Source organism: Anguilla anguilla, chromosome 16, assembly GCF_013347855.1.
Source record: "Anguilla anguilla isolate fAngAng1 chromosome 16, fAngAng1.pri, whole genome shotgun sequence".
NCBI classification, from domain to species: domain Eukaryota; kingdom Metazoa; phylum Chordata; class Actinopteri; order Anguilliformes; family Anguillidae; genus Anguilla; species Anguilla anguilla.
The window spans coordinates 17,798,060-17,820,940 of NC_049216.1; the positions used below are offsets into that span (position 1 = coordinate 17,798,060).

At 40.5% G+C, this 22,881-nt stretch overlaps 1 protein-coding gene across 2 annotated transcripts in view; it reads right to left on the minus strand.

Moving 5' to 3' along the window:
- The window catches only part of znf609a (zinc finger protein 609a), a 109,748-nt gene extending 87,551 nt beyond the window's left edge, over positions 1-22,197 (minus strand). The window contains exon 1 of one of the 2 annotated variants that reach the window (XM_035394980.1): positions 21,763-22,197. The gene's annotated coding sequence lies outside the window, so the exon portion shown is untranslated. Of the gene's footprint in view, positions 1-5,537; positions 5,558-21,762 lie in introns of those variants that run through there. The other variant, XM_035394981.1, reaches the window with a different exon arrangement.
- Positions 22,198-22,881: the final 684 nt, after the last annotated feature.

Below are 22,881 nucleotides of genomic sequence, written 5' to 3' on the forward strand. Positions count from 1 at the left end.
CCTAGGCTCGAGTCTCTAAAAAGAACTCTTAAATAAGAGCAAGAAGAATAATCTCTGGTCTCCTATGGTCAATAACAGGATTGTGAGGTTTTACACAGACCTGCTATAACATCATACTTCCGCTCTTATTATCTGTAATGTGGCGCACTGAACACACAATTATCACTGCTAGTATGTGGAGCGCTGGGTGGTTTTTTCCGATGCGGTGAGTCACACTGAATGATCTGCCAGCTGTAATAGCACTTAATTTGTCTGAAGAACAATGGCTGCATCCTCTGTTTTCTTTGCCTTCCTTAAATCCAGTACAAGATGACTACATTTGCCATTGTGCTTAGGAAATATTCGCTTCAAAAATAGAAGGCAGACTGACGAGAGTAACGGAAACTTCTTACTGGTTATTTTCACAGGAGGGTCAAGGGTTTTCTTGGCACACGCAAAAATGTAGGGCTTGTGGGTAAACTGTAGGTAATTAAAGAGATTGCTTTCCATTTTGTTTGTACAGGAATCAAGCACAGAAATACAGGAGAAGGGCTTAAAGCCTTGGCTATCACTAACACCTCCCCAGACAGAAACCTACAGCATCTGTTTTCAATACAAGTTAAACAAATGGTTAATTGCACCCTCTCTAAATTAATTAGCCCCCTATTCACTGATTAAATCAGACTGCTAATACAGGTATGGCAAATTAAACAAACGGAAAACTGCAACATCTTTTCAAGCACAGCAGCATCCTGAAGCTTGAGGGATTACCTACTAAAACAAATGTACAATGTTTACAGAGAAAAGCGGGTTAAATCCCAACTAATAACGTTCCCCACAGGCTTGTTTGCCAATTAAGTAAGCATTCTCATGCCCTCACAGAATTTTAAGCTTTGCAGATTAGTATTCTGGAAGAAAGAAAGAGTTTTCAAGCTTTGGGTCAGAAAAGGATTTTGTCCCAAATGTTGCAGCCAACACAAGACCACCAATTCTGTGGTGGCTTTGGGCTGAGATTCAATGTGGGTTGGAGGCTGACCAGGCTACCATTATAGAGACACAGTCTGCTTGCAGTGACAGCAATGCACTACAGTCCACTCGCTCCACAGATCCAAGAACAAACTTTAAGAGAGTCAGACAGAACAGAGTCAAAACCACCACCAGTCAAGAGTGGAGCTTTTGGCAAACATCCTCGCCACCCGATATGTGAAATGAGAGCAGTCCTGTCAGGGACTCAAATTCATAAGAGGTTTGAGCTTTCCAAAGAACGGAGGCGTATACACGCCGGCTTGCACTAGACCGGGTAAGCCTAAACGACAGCGCTGGGTCACACACAGGGAGTGGAATTCCTTTCGAGATGCATACATACTGTGTGTGCCAACATTATGAATGGATATCGTCCGCTTAGAAGTTGTCAACTTAAATGCTCTTAAATTTAATTTAAGACACCAATTCATCTAAACAAAGGTCTGTGTCTGTTGGTTCTTTGGCTTGCAGGAAATGTAGCCCGTAGAGTTGCAGTGGGCATCCATGCAAACGTCCCAAATCTAGGCTAGTCATCAGCCATTATTGCTTGACACAACTCCTGGCCTCTGCAGCAAGGAGAGATTCGCACACAGGAAACAAGCTGTGTTTTGTTGGTGGCCTCCCGTGGTGCATTGTTCAAGCGACTTCATCCTGCTACACGATGACCCAGTTCAGAGCAGGCATGTAATTGCTTTCCCCATGGGGAATTCACAGAGGAAGCTGCCGCCTCGAATTAGCACGTTAAGCCAATCTATCACTTACACATTCAATCCACTCTACAGTGAAGGGGGAACCACTCAAAACGGTCATTTTCCAAGGGGGTGAGGGGGGAAATGATGACGCCCCAAGACGCATGAGATAATTCTTTAAACACCTCATCTCTGTCCCGCTGCAGTTCATCATTGCTGCCTTATTGAAGTTTCAGCACAAGTAAGCCTGCATTCATTAAGCAGAATGAACCAAACCTGACGAGATATTTCAAAGAATTATCTTAACAGATTCATTTTGAAAAATCAACTGCCTTGCTAAAACAAACCCTATTATGGTCACACAAAATTTCACAAGCTCATCAGTGTGGTCCAGAAGCAACCGGAGGCCAGCCTTGGGCTGAAGATAAACGCAGTCAAACAACACAAATGAAAACACGGTTTCAGACAAATCCTGGCTCTTTCGAAACACATTTTCACTTCAAAAATCTGCCGCTGATGGCGTTCGTGTCATCTTTCTGATAGCATGAAGCCTGTAAAATGTGTGACTTAACATCTAGGCCTATGCTGACCCAGAGCGAGGCTGCGTTTGCCAGAGCCGCTTCTCATACGCAGGATACAAAAAAGGTGAAGAAGGCAGTGCAGTGTTATGATTCCTGCCATTTTAAATGCCACTTTGACAGTGCTGTAGTACTTTGTTTCGTCTCAAGAGTCAACAAATTAGAAGCCTCAGACTATACAACTGGGATGTTCCAAAGCCTGGTGGCCAACACTGGGTTTTGTTTTGGCCATCCATGACTGTCATTTGCAGGAGGCAAAAATTTGTAATTCTTCAACTGATTCAGTGAGCTTCAACCGGTTTGATAAGCAGGAAGTCCTGATAGTGCAAACTATCATTCAGTGGTTTGAAGTGCGAGCAGAGCCTGAATTTGTGCAGTTCCTTTCTTTATCAGCTCAAGCATTTTAGCTGTTCATGGGCAATGGGGTTATCTCTTATTTAGCCACATTAATCTGTGCCATAATCATTACTACAAAGGTAAATCAAAAGAAATTAAAGAAAAACCTCAATTTTTTATATAGAAATATGCTCAAGATGCTCACTGAAATAAGAATGATAAATAAAATTAAACTATTGCAAGGGACACAAATAAAACTAGCAATATCTAAAGTCTCCCCTGAAAAGAGGGGATAAAAAGGTCCAAAGCTGGTGCTATGTACCCAACCTCCAGTTCACCGTAAATCCACCTCTTATTGTGCTTTCCGCACAAGGTGAAGTGTTCTCAAAGCTCCGCTTTGTGCCGACAACCCTGAGAGATCTCTGAAGATCTCCAGCACACTGGGCATTGTGTTACCTCCACTGATTTCCTTCCCTTTCTTTGTGAGGCTGCAAAGATCAAATAAAGCTAAATAATCAAAATTACAAACCCACACTGGACAACCTGAAAGACAGACAGAGACAGACAGAGAGAGAGAGAGAGAGAGACAATGAGAGAGAGAGAGAGAGAGAGAAAGAGAGAGAGCTCCTTTGACCATCTCAGCACATTCCTATTAGCAGCACAAACACAGTTTGACACATTAGAGACACTTGAATGACTGAATATGGCAGCCTGGATAATGCATGCGCAATATGGTGCTTGAAAGGTACCCGTAGTTGACCTACTTGCATGCACCATAGTGTTGAAGAGGCTCCTCACACAAACAAGGGTCTCCAAACACAGATCTCATTAATGGTGAAGAAATTAGCCAAACTGTCTGTAACCAAAACCAACATATGCCTTCAAAACAAACCTATTTTTTCACGGTTTAAATGTGAAAGAAAAAAATATCAATCCACTGCAGGCAATAGCCTCTTCTACACCGCCCACATAGTGACCATGTGACATTTCCCTTCTGTGCAATTACCCAGCTTGTGCGAGTTTGTTTTTGTCACCTGCCAATTTCCACCACTGCGAGATCAGAAAGCCACTCGGCAGCCGGGCAGAAAGACCCGCAGACCCACCCTGAAGGGGCATGAGAGCTGCGGTTCTCCTGCACGACCACGGGCCGAGAAAGGCAAAGGAGGTGGAGTGCGGACGTTGGTTCAGAAGCCGTGTGAAACAGCAGTCCCAAATTATCAGTGAATAACAGCACACCACACACTCAGGGATAAACTGGCCATTCACCTCTGTGCCCTACCCATTCAGCCAGACCGACAGGCTCTGATGACTTGCGGGGGGGGGGATGTCTAAGTGGGACCTGAACAGTGATACGAGTTTATTTAGCCTGCACTGAAAGGGCACTATTATGTGAGGAAACGACTTGATAGCAGACTAAATAGTAGCCACAATTCAGTCAACAAGAATGTTATTTATTTTAATTGTATAAATTGTGACCTCAGAAAGTTCTACTTAAGAGTTTTAAGAAATAAAAATAGTTACGTTCCTTCCACGCTGCTTTCCACCAAATTGAACAACTTCTGGAAAAAAAATAACCCCAGCGTGACAATATATCATTATTCCCGGATTGCGGACAAACTAGCTGGCCAGCTCACTTTCAAGATGCAATGCTATTCTAGGACTCCCAAAAAAAGCCTGAGCTGAACAATTGGGCTGTTCAGTCGATCAGACGTGTTTTAGCTACTGACTTCACCAAAATAACCACTGCTCTTTCCCCTCGACGTTACACTGCAAACAAAACCTCTTCATGTTTGGAAACCGCTCTCCACTATTGATTCTCTCACCAGCCCATCCTTTCCGGTGTTCTCTTACTGCTTCACTCAAAAACACTCTTATACATTAGCCACCTTTCCACTTAGTATTTACAGTTTTATTTTTAGGACAAAATTTGATGAAACACGAGAGGTGGCCATTATCGTTTTGCCATTAATGTATATACCGAGGGACACTATTTCAAAACAGCCCCCGTGTTACGCATGCACTGCATCCAACAAAACCCATTCTAAAGCCATGCGTATCAAATGTAGTAATATTTACATTAAAAACTCTTACTAAGCTGGGGACAAGTCGGGCTCAAAGCACTTCTACATTAAGTAGCCTACACGCAGCTCACTCCCTGTTAGCCGTTAGCTTTGTTAGCCAAATAACATTGATTTAATCGGGGCTGAGAATCACCACCGGACAGCTATTTAACAAAGACACTATCAATAAACCAAACTTAAACACTTTGTTCTATGTTCGCTTGCATGAATACATATATTGGAATCAAAACATGCCAATATAGCCAAAAAACTATTTTTATTACTTTTGGACCACTTGCCTTACCAACACGATTGTGCTTTACGAAAGTTTCTCTTCATGGTTGCAGGACAATTGATCATGCTAGCAATTGCTTGGCGACATCGTTATTACATATTGCGTGGTGAGAAACTCACCTGGCTCTAAAAACTGCAACTATCCCTTTAAAATTATTGATAGCCTGGCAAGGTTTTAAATTGATAATCAATGTTTTTTCTTGATTAAATCATTTTGTCTGATAGAAAAGAAAGCAGAGTTCTATAGTTCTTAAGCTGCAAAAGAATGTTATAAAGAAGAAAAAATCCAAGGGATTTATGGTTGGATGTACCAAACTGGTAAAAGTCAGCTTTGTTAGGGCCACAATTCGCAGTGTGTGCTTTTCATATCCAACTAAGCATGTCTCAGAGAGTTCCATTTCAAAAACATGGACATAGTTTCACCTGTATGAAATTTACAAGCTTGAACATCAATCATCTTTCAGAGATAATGCTTTCAAGGCAAAGGAAAATGCAGAGTGGGCAGATGGTATGCCAGGATTATAATCAAGACACACCCTCCCCTTCCCCCATGGTCTAGAGTGACGTAGTTCACCAACCTGGTTGAGCGGCAGGGCAGAAAGTTCCAGAAAGATCGATGGGAGGCTGAGCTGTGAGTGGAAGGGGGGGGAGAGAGACTGTGAAATGACATTCCCCAAATGAGCCCTCACTGATGAAACTGTAATACTTCAGGTGACACTCCAAGCTTGTCAGTGGCAAAGCCATGGGTCTGAATTCCAGATAGACAGGCTCTTTCTCCACGGTACAAGGCTCATTCTCTACCATCTGGCCTCTTGTCACTCTTCTGTCAGAAGCAGGGGTTCAGTGAGCGGTCAGAAGCAGCACGAGTACACTTTCAATTTAATTCCCCAGAGGAAACGATCAAAGCCAGCTTTCAAAAGCAACTCAATTTACATTATTTTAACTGCAGGGAAAATGAGTTGGTAGAAGAGAAGAAGAAAAAAATTCAGTTCCCAGTTCCATTCTGGGCATGGAGGCAATAAGTACTCCAGTTGAGAATATTCTTGGGACTAATAACATACTGAGCAGCGGTCACATTAACACTGAACTTTGCTTTAGATGAGCAAACCTTTTTATTGGTGCCCAGGTCACTGGCATCATTTCTTTCAGTCGAAATGAATTTCTTTGGTGGCCCATGTATTCTCCTGCATTGCAATTTGATGAAGAGACTTGGCTTTAGGAGAGCATAACCGAGCATGTAGGAATACCAAGTCAATTACTAGCCAATTCCGTCCTGTTTTTGCAGTTACATTGTACCAAGTCAATTACTAGCCAATTCCGTCCTGTTTTTGCAGTTACATTGCTGAAAGTAGGCCTATCCACTGCTGGTAACAAGGGTTTTGGAAATTACAATCTTGTCAAATAAATGGAAGAACTAGGCTATAATACACAAGTGTTTTCTTCATCTCATATAAAGGAAAATAATATAAATTAAATACTGAATTAATAAATAACACAACAAAATGACATATTGAATACATAAATTACAAGACAAAATACTCCAAACTTCATGAGTAGACCCAGTCACCAAGCTGGTTAGAAGGATTAGCTAACCGGCTAAGGATTAAAGAACCGGCATTATGGGAAAAGACTGTAGGCAGAAAACCATTCAGTATACAAGCAAATATGAAGAGCATGCTTTCTAACAGCAAGTTAAAGCTTCAAATCAGTCTTAGTTTAAGTAGATCTATCATCATGTAATAAGATAGCCTATTGGATTCATAATTTAAGAGCTGTATGAACCGAAAACCTTACCGTGTTAACCCTGAAGGTCAAGTTATTCCTTAAAGTAGATTGGGGGTAAGGGGTATGATCTCACATAACATGTTCAACTGCTGTTCTCTCAGAATTATGGTTCCGTTTTTTTTTCAAGACAGGATGCCAAGCAGAGCTCAGATAAAAAGAGATCACCAGCATCCCTGTGAGATGTAGCCTATGATCTATTGTCTGTTGCAGGACTTCCTAACTAAAGCATCTTCAGACAAGTCAAACAATGCTGCTAATTGTTCATAAAACTGAATATAAAATTACACGTATGCAGCTAGGAATGTACAGTTAGAACATTTTTGCCCCTGAAAGTTTTTTCAATTAATCAGGCCATCATTTTTTGTTTATCTTTCCACTTTAAATGGTTAGTTCATTCTGAGAATTAGTACATTGCAGTTATGTATTGTACCCTTAGGGTAAAATAAATTATTGTTCTGCAATGAACTCTTTTAATCACCCAATCAGGTTCACCTTGATCAATGATCTTCACTGCATCATGTCTCTAAATCATCCACCTGAGCACTTAGTCATTTCTGTGTTTTTTTAACATCAATAACGCCCGTATACAAGTTATAACTGCAAAATATCATCATGATGGTTTAATCACTGATCTCGCATCTAAAAGCATATCAAAAAAACCAACCAACCCTCAAGTGAAAAACGCTGCAATAAAACCACATGGTCCGAGGAGGGAGAGTGTAAAACCACATGGTCCGAGGAGGGAGAGTTTAAGTGGCCAGATAAACCTGCTGTACTCACAATCTTTTTAATGTTCTTATTGCTTCCTCTCGCCTTGCAGAATTTTGGAACATTCCATTGTATTCATCAGTGCTCACTGCTGCAGCCTCCACTATCTATGAAGAGTGCAGACAAGCATGCGCTCTCCTCCACCACGCCTCATCAGAACACAGTTCACAAGTCGAGTTCACACAGACATGAATCAGAGGAAGACACTTCACAGCATCTCAACGGGTGCATCTCATGAACCAGCAGGGGGTGCTGCGGTGGGAAGAGACACTATCATCCCGGCCGAATGAAACCCTCCCACCCTGAGCGATGCTAGTGTCGATCGTGCGTTCCCCCACGGGGCTGCCAGATTTGATACCCAACCGTGGGGCCCAGCTAGAACAGTGCTTTAACAGGATGAGCCACTCATCAACCCTAGTCCGTAATCTCAAAATAAAATTCTGAATTTAAAAAAATATCAAAAATATATGATTCAGAATAGGATTGTGCAATTTCCATGGTTCAAGAAATATGTAACAGATTGCCCTTCCAGATGTATCAAACAGCCCCTTCAGCACAGAATTCCAATCTGGTTTGTCATCAGCTGGCATGTAACCAGAACATCACCCTGGTGGCACTGATCCATGGCACTGAAATCCTATCAGAAGCCCAGTAGCACAGTTCAGTCTCTTGTACCTATAACATGTGGAAAGACCGGACAGTAATCCCAGCTCTGAACTGGCACACCCAAGATCAGCTCATCGTCTCCCTGGGCACTGCCAGCCTAACTCCAGCACTTGGGAGTTGAAGCACAGCTTTCAAAGTTAAATGACAGATTCAATAAGATCAAACAGTGAGCCAGGCGCTAAATATAGCCAGCCCCCTCAGTTCGCCCGCCCACCTCCCCTTCCCCTACCCTTTCCCACAGGACACCATAGTGGGATGTAACATATCTGCTTTCAGTACAAGTAAAGGACAATTAATGCTGTCAGCATACAGTCCTGCTTCCATCAAGCCTCCTGAGGTCTTACATTCACATGGCAATGGCAACAGGCCAGGCCTACAAACTGAGGGACAAAGTCGCAAATCTCTCCACAGTTAGGCTCCATGTACGAAAAAAACATGCAGGCTACATAGAGTAGCAAAAAATAGAAAACACTGTATTTTTTATATTTTTCTTGGAGAACTGAGTCTCTCAGGATTTGACCAAATTCAAGGTGGTGACCACATGAACATTACTGTATCAGTTAAACATCAGACCATTTTTTGAGAGAAGAAATGCATATAATGAATATACCAAGTTTGTTTTTATTTCTTGATTCATGGCATGAAAAATAAATTCAAACTTCATTCTGACAGCTTGAACGCGTTTGCAGTTGATTGAGAAGTGGGAGATTTTAAAAACCCTCACCCAGCCCTGTGGGTGGCGGGTAGGTGTGTTGAACATACTGATTGTCCTCTGGTGCAAGTCGGTGCGATTTATGGCAGCTGGTGGTAATGTTCACACCTCTGGTGTGAGAATTAGGATAACATCTTTAAGCTTGTAGAGAATAACACCACCAAGGTTTTCAAGAAAGGCTATAGAGGAAGAGGTGCAGAAAACTCTTACCATGGTAAACAGGGAATTATTTTGCCTGCACAGGGGACCTTACACCATCTGTACTTCTCACAAAGAAACCCAATAATTAGCAAAACTCAGAATGGAATTGAAGAGTGTTTTCATCACATTTAATTATCATTCTCCGTACAAGGGCGGCTATATTCGCTATGGCACGTCTAATTGTGATATCGTTTTTTTTTTTTTTTTATAAACTAGATTACTTCCTAAAGGTCACTTCTTAAGATAGCCAGACATGGTTGAAGACCGGCAACACTTCAGAATACAGGACATCCTAATATACACTGAGTTTAAATTGAAACATGTTACAATGCATGCCCAAATAAGCTACTTTGCCCTTAAAGTTAGATTAGTGTTGTTTTGTGTTTATCAATGAAATTCACCTTCCTCTTAACTTAACTGCAGCCCAAACAGTAGATATAGCTCTGTGTGTTATATGCAGAACATTGGGTCTGCTTACAAACACAGCAGTGGGGATATGGAAAATACCTAGAACACAGGTGGCCAGCCACAGGGCTGTTTCCACCTTAAAAAATGCTATCCGATTTGGACCCAAGAAAGCAAGTGAGGAGATTGAACGGCATAATCAACTGCTTTAATTTATAAGTTCTGAGTAACAACAAAATGCAGCAAACCTTATTGATATCCAAGACCAGGCTAGGCAGGCGCTTTCCCATACCAAACACACCGCTGGTGTGCACGGCTTGAAAAGGTCAATGCCGGTCTTATCTCACCATGACACATGATCCCAATCAAAGCTCCAATGCCATTCATAGTGAATTCCAGATACTTATTTCCCCCAATTGCCTATCAGGCTAACTAGATATACAGTTAATTAGCACAGGTAGCAAGCTGTTTAGCCAGTTGACATTAGGCTACATGGCTTAACATTACATTGGTTGTAAGCCTATGTAACCAACATAATGGGAGCCTTGTGTGAACAAAGCTGGCTTAAGCTATCTAGCCATGTTGATACCTAGAGTGTGAGTGTGAACAAAATTCTCTGACTAGTTTAAGTGGCAATGCACAAGTGAAAAAATTGGGTCATTCAGGAGCAAGAAGTAGCCTAACTATTTGAAACAGGCAAGTGAGATTTTCAACATACGATTAACATATTCAAACATTAATTTGATCAATTTGAACATTTATTTTTTCCTATTCAAAATGTATTTGAATACTGAAACAACATTTGATAGCCCTATTCTGAACCATTGAAACAGGAAGCCAACTGAGATGAGGTAAGCATGTTAAATAGAGGACTTTACTGAAATAATTGTTATGGGTATGGTACTGTGACATGATTTTGGGGGGAAAATTTTTTTCTCAATTGAAATAGCATAAGCAAATACCATTTTGTCATTTAAACAAACGATACCGCTCATCAATTGAAGTGTTTATTTTATACAGCCTTCCTTGCTGTAGCCTATATGTTTGGCCGAAGTTGAACTGAACCACATTACAACTCAAGGGCATGAAAGTCCTGTTTGCCAAGTGCAGGCTCGCCCTATTAACTAATGTCACAGCTCTAATAATAACCTACTAGTGGCATGACAGGCCTCCCAAATCAGATCAATAAAATCAGCAAATTTCACGCCAGAGTAAACTAAATGTAGTCTCTCAATAAGGGAGGGTGTGACTCACAGTCAGACAGAGGTTAAGGAGTTCCCTGTGGGTTAAGTTTAGGCAAAATGCTACTCCAGCTCTTAGCTAATGCTTCGCTGGTGTTGGAAAGTTCAAGCAATGGAAACACTGACCCCTAATTTGGGCCTCGTACATAGACACAGAATATATCTATAAAGCAAACACCTTTCCAAAAATCAAAAACAACAGGCTTACAACTCCAAATCATCCACAGATGTACCATGAGGAGCATAAATCAGACTCATCATTTGAAGCATACAAGAAAACTGCACCCAGTTTAACCCAAACATAATACAAAGTTTCCAATTCATACGGTAGCACCATCCAGCAATAGCACATGAATGTTATGAATAAAGAACAAAAAAGGTTTATGTAGCCGATATTGCAACAAAATCTCAATTCTTAAGATCTCACCATTAAGGTGAGTAAAGCTTATTTTGAAAAATGCTTTGCTATGGCAAAGCAAGCTTTTTTTCTTCTTAGAATTAGGATTACTATGGATTTACCAAAAAATGCTTTGCAGCATTTGTACTGAAGGCTAAAATGATTACCAAGGCCTTTCATAATTTCTGTTTGACTGGCTGACACAAGCCGGCTCTCATAATGGGCTGAGACCAATGAGCAGGTTGAACTCAATACAGCTTCACTCAGAACGGAACAGCACTGTTACACTCTAAGTATTTTCCCCTGAAATTTAGTCATATCAATTCGACACAGATATGACTAAATCAGAGAAAGTCTGAGTGCTGGGTGTTTTTCTACAGTTAAGAACCAGGCCATGTTAAACCCTACACAACAGAATGACAGGATTCAGTGGGTCCTTCTCTACCACAATGATGTGGAAACACAAAACAACAGATCTGAACCAAGGGTTATTGAACATCTGATTCAGATTTTTTCAAAAAGAACCATAAACGTACCGAGTGGGTCAGTTTCATAAAGGCTTGAAGTGGAAATTTCAGCCTGACAAAACTCCCTTTGATATAGAATGCTGCCATGCTGGAGCCCAGTTCAAATGCCGAAAAGAAACCTCACATCAGATCAGAACAAGATGTCTGTCAATGAATTCCAAACATGAACCATGAAAATAATTAGCTGAAGATGCCTTCTAAATAAAATGCTATAACACAATCAAAAATAAACCGCAGAGACCAAAGAATAAATCTGGGTGATTAAGCCATGGAGCAGGCCATTATATAGGATCTGGTCACAAAGCTACATCAAAAGTGACAACTATGGCCACTTGGAAGACTACGCCTCTGCAAATTCGGGCACAGGATTGAGTATGCTTTAGTATTGAGCATGTAATGACCGACATTTGAGAATAATCCTCACATAATAAATCCAGTATAATTTCATACACACCCTGAGAAAAGGTGTTAATTAAAAGCTTTGATTGCTCTTAGGTATTCTGTAGTTTTAAGATAAACAGGAAATGCCAAGTGTGCCGACAGTTATATGTATGCCCTGGGGAGGTTCACAGGCTACAGACGAAATCCCTTGAAAGAACTACAAAATAAATAGGCTAGTAGTTGCCATGAATGTTTACATGTGGTTTTGCATTATTCCTGAATTTAGAAAATTAACCTGGGACAAATTCTTTGCAACACCAAGTCTCAGGCACAGTCACAAGCCTACTGGCAAAACTCAGTCGATGATTTGGAGCAATAAAGAGGGCTGTAAACAAGTTTGAGACTGGTGATTACCTTTAAACGACACTGCTCCATCTAATGAGACCCAGTGCCAGAGGGAGGCCTGCTTCCTGTGTGTGCCTCAGGCTCCCAGCCAGGCTTGGACAACACGCCCTGGATTTGGGGACACAGCAGAGACGCTGTCTGCTCACGGAGGGGAGAAGCAAGGCAGATGAAGAGCGCACGTTCGCCGCATCTCCGCAGCTCTACTGCGAGCAGAAAGCTCTGCTTTGATGCAGTCCCACAGGGGTTCACAGTCGCTGCTTACATCCCCATCCTTGGGTGTGCGAGCACATTCTGGCTGACTCCTGCTCAAAATTCAGCGAGTCGTTACCAACGCTTGAACTGCTTACAGGCACTTCTGAGCAATTTCCACCCCGAATAACCTGTACTGCATGATACTTGAATGTTCAATTAAATCCCCTCAATCGGGTTCAGCAATGCACTGCTGTATTTTAAACTAATACTGAAGCAGGGTTTTAACTGAAATTGCCTGTATTTTTACACTACCCAACCAGCTACAAGAACTTTTCTGAGAATGTGCTGGTCTCTGGAATAGCAGGAGTGGTTGCCTATTTTTGCTCACCATCAAGGAGCCACTTAAGTTTCAAACCAAGAGGTGACATGCCTGACAACCAAACATTTTTCTGAAGGTATTTGTAGCCTGCAACACAGGCTACAGCATGACTTCAGTCCGTTTTAGTAATAGCCAGGGCAAGGTGGTTATAATTGCTGCTTGCTGAAACTGCGCATCCTCAGTAGCACAGATCGGTTCAGAGCCCCTATGTAATAAGACTGTATCTTCATAATCTTTTTGAGCTAGAAATGCATACATTCTGATTCAAAAATCAATAAAATACAGCTGCCAACAGTCAATGAGAATGGGCATTCAGCTACATTCAGTGGCAGAGGCTCCAACAGGCCAGCGGTTTCCTGTGGAACCTGACCAGCAGGAAGCAGCCTTAGAGCCTATGAAGAAGAAATACAAAATGGCCTGAAGATTCAAATCCACATTATGAGCCAATGGCAAAATGGCTCCATCCAAAATATAGGCCAATCATTTTTCTGTCTAACCATCCGCCTTGATAAACACAAACAACACAACCAAGAACTTAAGTAAGATAAATGGAAAGAAATGTCCAGGTGGCCTGAAAGAAACAACAGAATGGGTGATTTTGGAATTCTGGTCAACATATGGTGTTTTAATTGGCTTTTTGTTCCATTCAGGCTGAGTGAAGTGAACACAGGGGCTATCTGAGGCATCAGCCTCTCAGCCTTCCTCTGAAGAGATGGATTCACAGACCAACTCCAGTGTGTGCACGGTCCGAGTAAGAAGCAGTCCACAGATGTTACATCGGATGGCAACGGTACACTTGTAACCCTACAATAAATCAATTGAAAAGAAGTGAAAACTAGCTAGTAATTACTGTGGAGTACTAAGGAGACTGAAACTCCCTGTAGAATACTTAGCTAAATGGGTATTGTTTGAAAGTATAAAAACTGAATATTGGTGTGTTTTAAATCTGCATATTTGGCCAAGATTCACCAATATGTTTTCTCAGGCACTGGCTTCTGACAGAGGAAAGTACACCAAGCACTTCCTGCAGCAAATAGATTTCAGCCAACGTGAAACTAAGCACACACTGATCCACTCGCAAGATGTTTCAGATGAATCAGAAGGTGAAAGAATAGCAATCACTTTCCAAAAGAGAAAGCATGCCAAAGCCTCCAAGCGAACTGTCTAGAAAACAGCAAGATTGGCAGTGCCTGTAGTAATAACTGTAGCCACATCCTGAGGAGGTGACACACACCATCACTTGCTACGGTTTCAAAACCTGTGTGCCCTGTTGACTCACGCTCCCAGGATATGGCGTTAGCTCACTTGTATACAAAGCAGGTGTATTTATGACAAGAATGCTGGAAATCTCTAGGTTTAAAGCATTGCATTGGTTATATGTATTGCATTGTAGTCACTTAGGTCTGCTGTAAACATACTGCAAAAGCCAGGTGATATTTCAGAATGCATGGGTGGCCAATTTAAAATGAACAAACGTGAAAAATTAATACCCAGAATGTTGGAGTCAAAACCACATTCACAGTCAACTCTAGATTTATTTACAGTCATAAACCTACTGTGGACCTTATTATATACAGCACATTCTTGCTATGAATAGCCTATACACTTCTCACACTTCCTGAAGGCTGCTATGACTTCTTGTTTGATTGACAGATAAAGAGTATAACCCTACAGACACATAGAACAAATACAGAGGAGCAATGGCTTAAAACCTAATACTCATTACCTTGCTATAAATCAGCCATGTACATAACACTGCAAAGAACTTGTTTTTGTTTTAATTACAATGATGCCAGATAACCTTTACATTTTCTTTGGAAATGGAATTCTGGTTGTTATCCACTAGAGAGAGAAAAAAATCACTTTAATGCTGCCCAAGTTGTTTTGGGTGAATTCAGGTCATTTATCAAGACAGACAAGATGGAGGTGGAGGCTTGAATTTTTAAACTACAGATTGACAAGCCTATTTTAAGAGTGGCAGAGAAGCAGAATTAGACTGTCGGATTGACGGCTCAATTAATAGGTTAGTGCATGCAGACTTATGTCCTCTACTCCACGTCCAACAGCCTGTGAACCATGCAGCACCTCCAAAATGACAGCTGTCTGTGTGTGGCCAGGTTTTGAAAGCTAAGTAAACAATACACTATATGATTTTAGGTCCTTGGCTTATTGCTCTGCATGTGATCCTACCTGAAAACATGTCTCCTCTCAAACAGGTATTCACAGCATGAGTAACCAATTGGCTTTCACTCAATTCCCTGAGGTGCAAAGGTTTTCAATGGAATAGCATCAATTGAGTTCCCTCCCTTTAATGAGATGTTTCATCAAGGAATCTGAACAAAACCTCAGTGCACTCCAACTCCTCCTCTCTTCATAATGCAACTGTTCTCATCAAATTGAACAATCTACAATTTGCTGTCCATTGACTCCTGAGTGGGACACTGAATTGGGTAGTTGTTAGAGAAAAAGAGAAGATGAGTCTCATTGGTACAGGATCTACAAAGGCAAAACATAAGACAGTTGGGCCATTCCATTGTACAGGCCTAAAATCTGGATCGGAGCAGGGCTGTTACGTTTGTATTAAAACACATTTGAAAGTGGTATGAGACAACCCACTACTTAAGTCCAGCTTAGTGATGGAGAGAGGTCAAATTAACTATAATGGAGGACCAATTCAGAAAATGTAAGCCACAAATTGTGAGCAAGCACTGTTAGTCACTCCGAATAAGGGTGCCCGCCAAACCAAATAAAAAAACGTTTTGGTTGCAATGCACTGTATTTTACACGAGGGGGGAAAAAAACTGGTTCTCAAGGTAATTAGGCCTAAGTCCAGTCAGTCGAAGACTAAACAATGGGACAGGACTAAAGTTTTATCTTTTAGCATTTCTGAACACAGCCTACCCCAAAATGGAATCAACAGGCTGCATGACATTCAGTCAATTGTATTTCTATGAAATTTGAAAGGTAATAAATGTATTAAAATTCTAAACAAATAAAAAATGAAAGGCTTTAATCAGCTACTTTCATTTTATTTACTAATCACTTCAGTCTTGTGAGTTTTTAATATTTCAGGGACAGGAGGAGGCTGGTTGTATAATCAAATTAAAGCAACAAGAGCATAAATGTTACAGCAACAGTGCAGTGCAGTATACTGCCATGCCACTCCACAACAGGGGTTAAACCACAGGCTCAGAATCATACTTAACATCATGGCACCCAAACAGTAGGCTATTATGCGTATGTATAGTTACCCGTTTTATTCCGGACCATAACCGCTCACTGCAACCACATGCACTGTAACCATTTTCAAATATCCAGTTATATCCTATGCATTGCTGCTGATGTTTCACTATGCTTTGCTAGGCAACCGTTATCTGCTAATCTTATTTAATATAAAGCAACGATTACACAATTAGACAATTGGAAAATGAATATCCTGTGGTAAGGGTAGGAATAGACTTCTTAAAACATTTTTAAAAGCTTGTCGTAAGGAAAAGGAAGCAATTTCTGCCTCGTGGTCCTGAACGCTCTTGTTACAGATCTGGCAGCAAAACCCAAGGCACAGTTTGCCTGGAACCTCCAGTTGGCCTGAAACCAACAGCAATAACACTGATCACCTGGTTAATAATGTGACAATCACTGGGGAAGTGCTTGCTTTGTGATGCGACGTGATGGAATGCACTTGTCTATGCAGTAGTATTTGATGGTCTTATTTACAAGCTCATTAGCATCCAGGAAATGCTTAACACCTCAGTGCATCTGATAAACTAAACATCTGTGTAAAGCAGTTCAGGCTCATTTGCTGAATACATTTAAGAGTAGGCACGTGTACGAAACTGAGGGACCAAAAAACATCATCTTTATTGCTGCTTGGATTTTTCTCATCGCATTATCTCGAGAGGAGTTAGGGACAATTGGCTGGTGATTTTTAAGGATGCTGTGGTAAGGAAGAGAAATATCCAGCACTCTGAAGCAGGCAGTATCCACCAAAGAAATAATTCAGTCTAACACAGTCAGGGCATTTTCACACTGGTAAAACCGAATCCAACAGGACCTCAAGAATATCCAAATAAATTGTGCAATTTTTAATCCACACCATATACAATGTGTAGCAATTAATGTCAGCACTAAATAATGCTCCTTCGGTCAAAGTACATTGTATTGTTCACAGATATGCTAGAAGGGCATTCCACACACAATACCAATCATCAGGAAGGGAACATTCACTGCCATTTTTGAGGGGATAATTTAGGCTTTCAATCTGTAACTTATTTAAGAAAACCACTTCAGACAAAAACATTATGGGTGGAGAAACCCAATCTTATATAATAAAGAACACTCACCCAAACAATTCACTTGAGGGGACATTGAAATTCTTTTTATATGTAATATTTCCACACTTTTCTAAATCAATCATCATTAATACTCTTAATTCAGAATCAATCTGTATTCACTTAGCAAAATGAAGCATTCATTAGGAAGCCCTGTTTGTCAAAAATAGTCTCACAGGCCTACATGGAGCCAATCTAATCCTGGCCTTCGAGGCATCAAAACATGAGGACCAAATCATAGGGATTAAGGCAATTACCCCTAAATACAATCTGCAATAATCTGCACCTTTAAACATGGAATTTTCCGCCCATTTTGACAGTTTATGCAGCTGTATGCAATAGTTATACACAGTAACAAAAAAAGGAGATGACTACACATATAATGGGAACTGTACAACTTTTTCTGAATTTAGGTACAAAGCTGACCTGCAAAGGGAAAAAGATGGCAGGCAACTGGCACAGTTCCAGTAGTGCTAATACAGCAGAACCTCAATGTCACAGTAGCATGAGAATGGCACAGCACCAGCCCTCTCAGGTCATAGGCCCCCAGCTACTACCCACTGCAATCTAACGGAATCTTCACCTTCACCATTCCATTTGTGGCAGTATTTGAAAAATATACTCAAAATCCCATCATCTATGGCCTCCAAATCTGTCATTCGTAAGTGGACTGAGTAACCCATTTCTGAACGGTTACACTCAGACTATCAGGCAGCATAACAAACACTGACCTTGCAGTTCCATAGGGAACCACAAATGTAATGCCAGGGAACTCACCAGAATGTATACTATGAGATGGTTAAGTGCTAGCCTTAACTATAGGCTACCTGATATTAAATCTGATCACTGATTTAAAAAAAAAACATTTTTTTAGAATTTACAATGTATAAAGCAAAACAAAATTCAGAGGCTACGTTCATCACTAGAAATTCACCAGAAGTGCACAGTAATTAGCCAAGAATGAAATGCGATAAAATGTGATAGCTGTGATTTTAGATTACAAATACAAAAAAAATGCTTTGGCATCATTAGCAAATATAGGCTGGCACCGAAGTCTTACAAAGTGTAAACAAAAATGTCTGATTAAGAACTCAATGCTAGAAATGGCTAGACTGACATATTTGCTTTCAAATGGAATGTAACCCATGATTATGGCCCAGAGTTACTCTGGGCTGTCAAGCAGAATTTAAGGTGTTTTCCTCCAGGTGTCCTTGTAGGTGTCCCTTGCTCTCCAAGTTCTGAAATCACTTGGTAATGAGCACAGACACACAATTAATTATACAACTGGATACCAATTATGAGGTGCTGATCAATGCAAAACAATAAAATGATGTTGTTCCAGGTATGACTAGAGGAAGTGAAACATGGATACCACAAGCATCTAATATAAAATAATGTTCAACCTACTGCATACTGACAAATGTAGCTCATTTTGCACATCTTGCAATTTACCTTTCGACCACATGAAAAAGATTACAATAGAACAGCACTTAGAGACAAAAAACTTGAGATGGACAGAAGCAAGAGGGAAATGGCTGTCAAAAAGCACAAGGGAAGAGAGGCAAATGATTTAATTTATGATTTAACTGAGGCACTGGTCGGTGCAAATATTCCTCTTAAAAAAGTGACTCACTCAAAATAACATGTAGTTTTACATGCCGACTATGGCAAAACATTGTCAGAACAGGAAAATGAAGTTTTACAGAACAGCTGAGAGACCAATACACTTGGGAAGGCATTTCTCTACCAATAGGACTGCCTCCTAAGTCAGGCAATGCCAGATGGGGTATTCTGCTGTTGAGCACCATTCACAATAGGCTGAGTTTTATTTCAGGCGTGCAGATAGGTGAACATCAGACCCTGTACCCTTGAGCTGATATTAACAGCTTGGAAAAACGGCTCTCTCCGGTTGTGCAACGCGGTGAGAGATGACTGACCTCATGTGACTGGCACAGAAGGTCACAGCGCAGACAGAATGATAAACATCAATGTTTTAAAACACCCAACACAGCAACAGAAAAGCTTAAACCTTTTTAGTGCTCTCCGGGGACTCAGCTGCACTCTCCAACACACCACACCGGGACTGACGCGAGAAGTAAAATTGACATAAACTTTGTTCTGTCATTCTTCTCACATGCCCGATTAAGTGGGAATTCATGATTAACCGAGATGAATGATGCAATTAATTTGATTATTGTTTGATTCCTGGCTTCAAAGAGAGGCTCAGTTGACCCCTTGATGATGAAGGACTGAAATACATACCAGATAATAACCCAAGATTTTCTCTGGGCGCTGCCCATAATAAATCAAACAACCAGTTTCTGAAAGAAATTTTTAAATTATAGGCTATGCATTATTGGGGTTGTGAAAAAATTCAAAAAGGCAAGAGCATCAGCCACGACAAAACAATTCTAGTAACTAGCGAGACCAACAATGTCACTAAGTAGATCCAGATATTAATTCTGGTTAATTTATGGCTAAATTAACTGACCATAATGAAAATCAGGACAACTAAAAGGCACTCAAAATAACGATTGCCTTAATTACACATTGTGTCTTATTTGGACGTCACCGACCTATGGGAAGGAAGAAAGTGGGTTACTCTAAAAATACACTTCGTAGCCTCAAGACACGAAGCAAAAAAATGATCTTCACTGCATTACCGGTTTATGACCAGCCATTAGAGGCATTGACTGAAATAGCAACAATTAGCAAGCCAGTGGACAGGCAAATGTAGACGTTTTAAAGGATATGTAAGTAGGAAAAAAACTCGGCACGCTGAGTGACATGAAATAATTGGTGCAAGTCAAGGAAAAAGTAGCTATAGCTAAAGACCCACCTCACGTTGCTATCTGGCTAACCAGTACCCTTGATAATTTAAGGAAAACATTGAATCTTGCCTGCAAATGGAATACTAAAAACAAAATTAGCAATAGTTCTTGTCTCTAATATTTCCACAGGGAGACTTTCAAGAAAGGCACGTAGCTTGCTATACTAACGTTAATAACTTAAGCTAGTTAAAGCTTTATTGTTATTGTCCAATTGGCTAGACGACTAATAAAATCAAACACGTTAGAAAAAGCTAATAATGCCTGACTATTCAGAAAGGCTCTAATGTATGGTTACACCGAGAACGGTACCCGTGAGTTGCTGGATTGCTAAACATTTAATAATCCCTAACAAGCAAGAAATGTGTGGCAATACGTCAAATTGTAGCATGCCAATGCCTCATCTCAAAATTAATTCAAATAATTATGCTCGTTTGCTTGCTGTCGTTATGTTGCAGATTCAACACAGATATAACGTGAATCCAAAACTGGCCATTTAAAATCTAAAAAAAAAATACATCAGAATGACTGGCACCAATTCTAATCCTTCCCTTGGACAGCAGTTCACCAACGCGTTTGGTCGCTGGTGTTGTGTGCGATGTGTCTCCAACCCCGCGCCTTGAACATGCCGATCAGTGTTTAACGTACAACGAGGGGCAGCCACAAACACGACTAATACATTACAAAATAATATTTTAAATATATGCGATTACCAGCGAGCAACCACCAGACCCATATAGGCACTGCATATGTACTGAAATCTTTAAAGTGACCGCGTTTTCCTTGACAAAGAACGACCCTCTCTCTCCTTCCACAAATGCACAGCGGTGCAACAGCAAGGCCCAAGCCAGCTAACGCTAGCTAGTAGGAATAGCTTACTCGTAGTCTGATATTAGTCGACGTAAGCTACTATGCCGCATTTACTGGAAAGATAGCCAGATGGTTATGTACAGCTAAATTACTGGCCTGCAAAAAAAAATAGACGTTGCTTGTAACGTTTTTTGATCAAGCTCTCCGCTTTAACGTTAGCTAGCCACTCCAATAGGTCGTCCCAGGAAACAGAGCTGTGATTTGGGGCTACTAGCTAGCTAGCCAAGTTTAAACAAAAAGTCACACTAAATTGGTATTGATATGCCTAATAAAATCATTTATACCTTCCACATAACATGTTTTACAAACAGACAGACACCTCAAAATGTATACATCTCGTGTGGAAAAAAACTTGATAAAACTGTGAACTAATGTTAGCTAACTAGCCTGCAAGCTAGCTAACGTTACATGCCCGACAATGTCTTCTGAGGCGACCATGATGAAATGTGTATTTCTGGAGCTAGCAACCTGGCTAATCCAAACGAAATACTCGCTAAATTTGGAATTAAAGTATTCAGTTCACAATTTCGTGGCTTTCAAACATACCTCACGAAGTGTTTAATACTCGCTGGCGTTATGATTAAAATACTCCTGGCTCTCCCAGACAAAGGGCTTTTCGCCAAGGCAAAGCGTGCAGTCAATACATAGCTAGCTAGCTTGCTAACCAGCTAACTGACTGCTTCTCATTAAAAAGGATAAAAATCATACAACTTACCCCACTTGCAGACCCCGATCCAACGAATATTTAAGTACACTCCATAGATCCAGATAGTAAGGGTAAAACAAATAGAAGGGCCAGAGTTTTCTCAAAATAAACACAATCAATCAGTGTACTCCCAAGAAATCCAACAGCAAGGGAAAGGCCAATTCAGTAGACTGCAGCCTTCACACGTTGAGATCCCGTTCAAAATAGGAAAATACCGGCTAAAATGGGCATTTTGGGGGGTTCAATTTCAAGCCCGTTTCAAAGTAAAGCAGGTCTCCTCGGCCTCCCGGGTAGTAAAATCCAGTATATTTAGGCAGTTTCCACCCCAGTTAAAATCCTTGACTCCGTTTTGCTGTTGCTATCTCTAATATATCTTGATGGCTGTTTGTATCTCTCAATGCTGGGAGATTGATACAATGTAACCAACAAGCAGAACGAGCTACTCGAAAGCCCAGGCAAATATTCCAGTCGGATTGAACCGGGGACAGAAGACTCAGCACAGTACAAAGAACTGGAACTGGAATCCTCTAAAGGATTTGGATTTATTTATTTGTTTTTATATTTTTTAAAAACTAAATTTCACGCTTCAGTATCCTAAGTAGATTCAATCGCGTTGACTTTTACGTGGATGTTGATATAAAAAGCACATCCCTTGTGTAACACTAATTTAGCATGCGCTCACACATACAGCAACATCAGATTATTTAAAACAAACGTAATTATCGTCTTAGAACAAGTGTGTTGTCATGATGATTATTTCTGAATTTTGAGGCAAGATTTTATAAACTGCTAGCTAATTCATAGCGTTACTCAAAATATAATCACAATGCCAACTTTAATAGATCAAATAGCCTATTAAAATGTATAGGCTACCCGCGTTAACCAATTAACTAATTTTCATTAACATTAGGTTTATCATAATGGGTTGAATTGATGTATTTTATAATAAACACAGCAAATAAAAAAGTTAAATTTAAATGTAAGCATACATTAGGCTAATGTATATGCCACATTTCCGGTTTCAACTGTGATGATGATGATGATAATGTAAAATGATCAAAATCCTTCTTGTAGCCTACTCTGTAGCTTAACCGTTAACTTAATGTAAAAAAAATATTTTTAATTGCT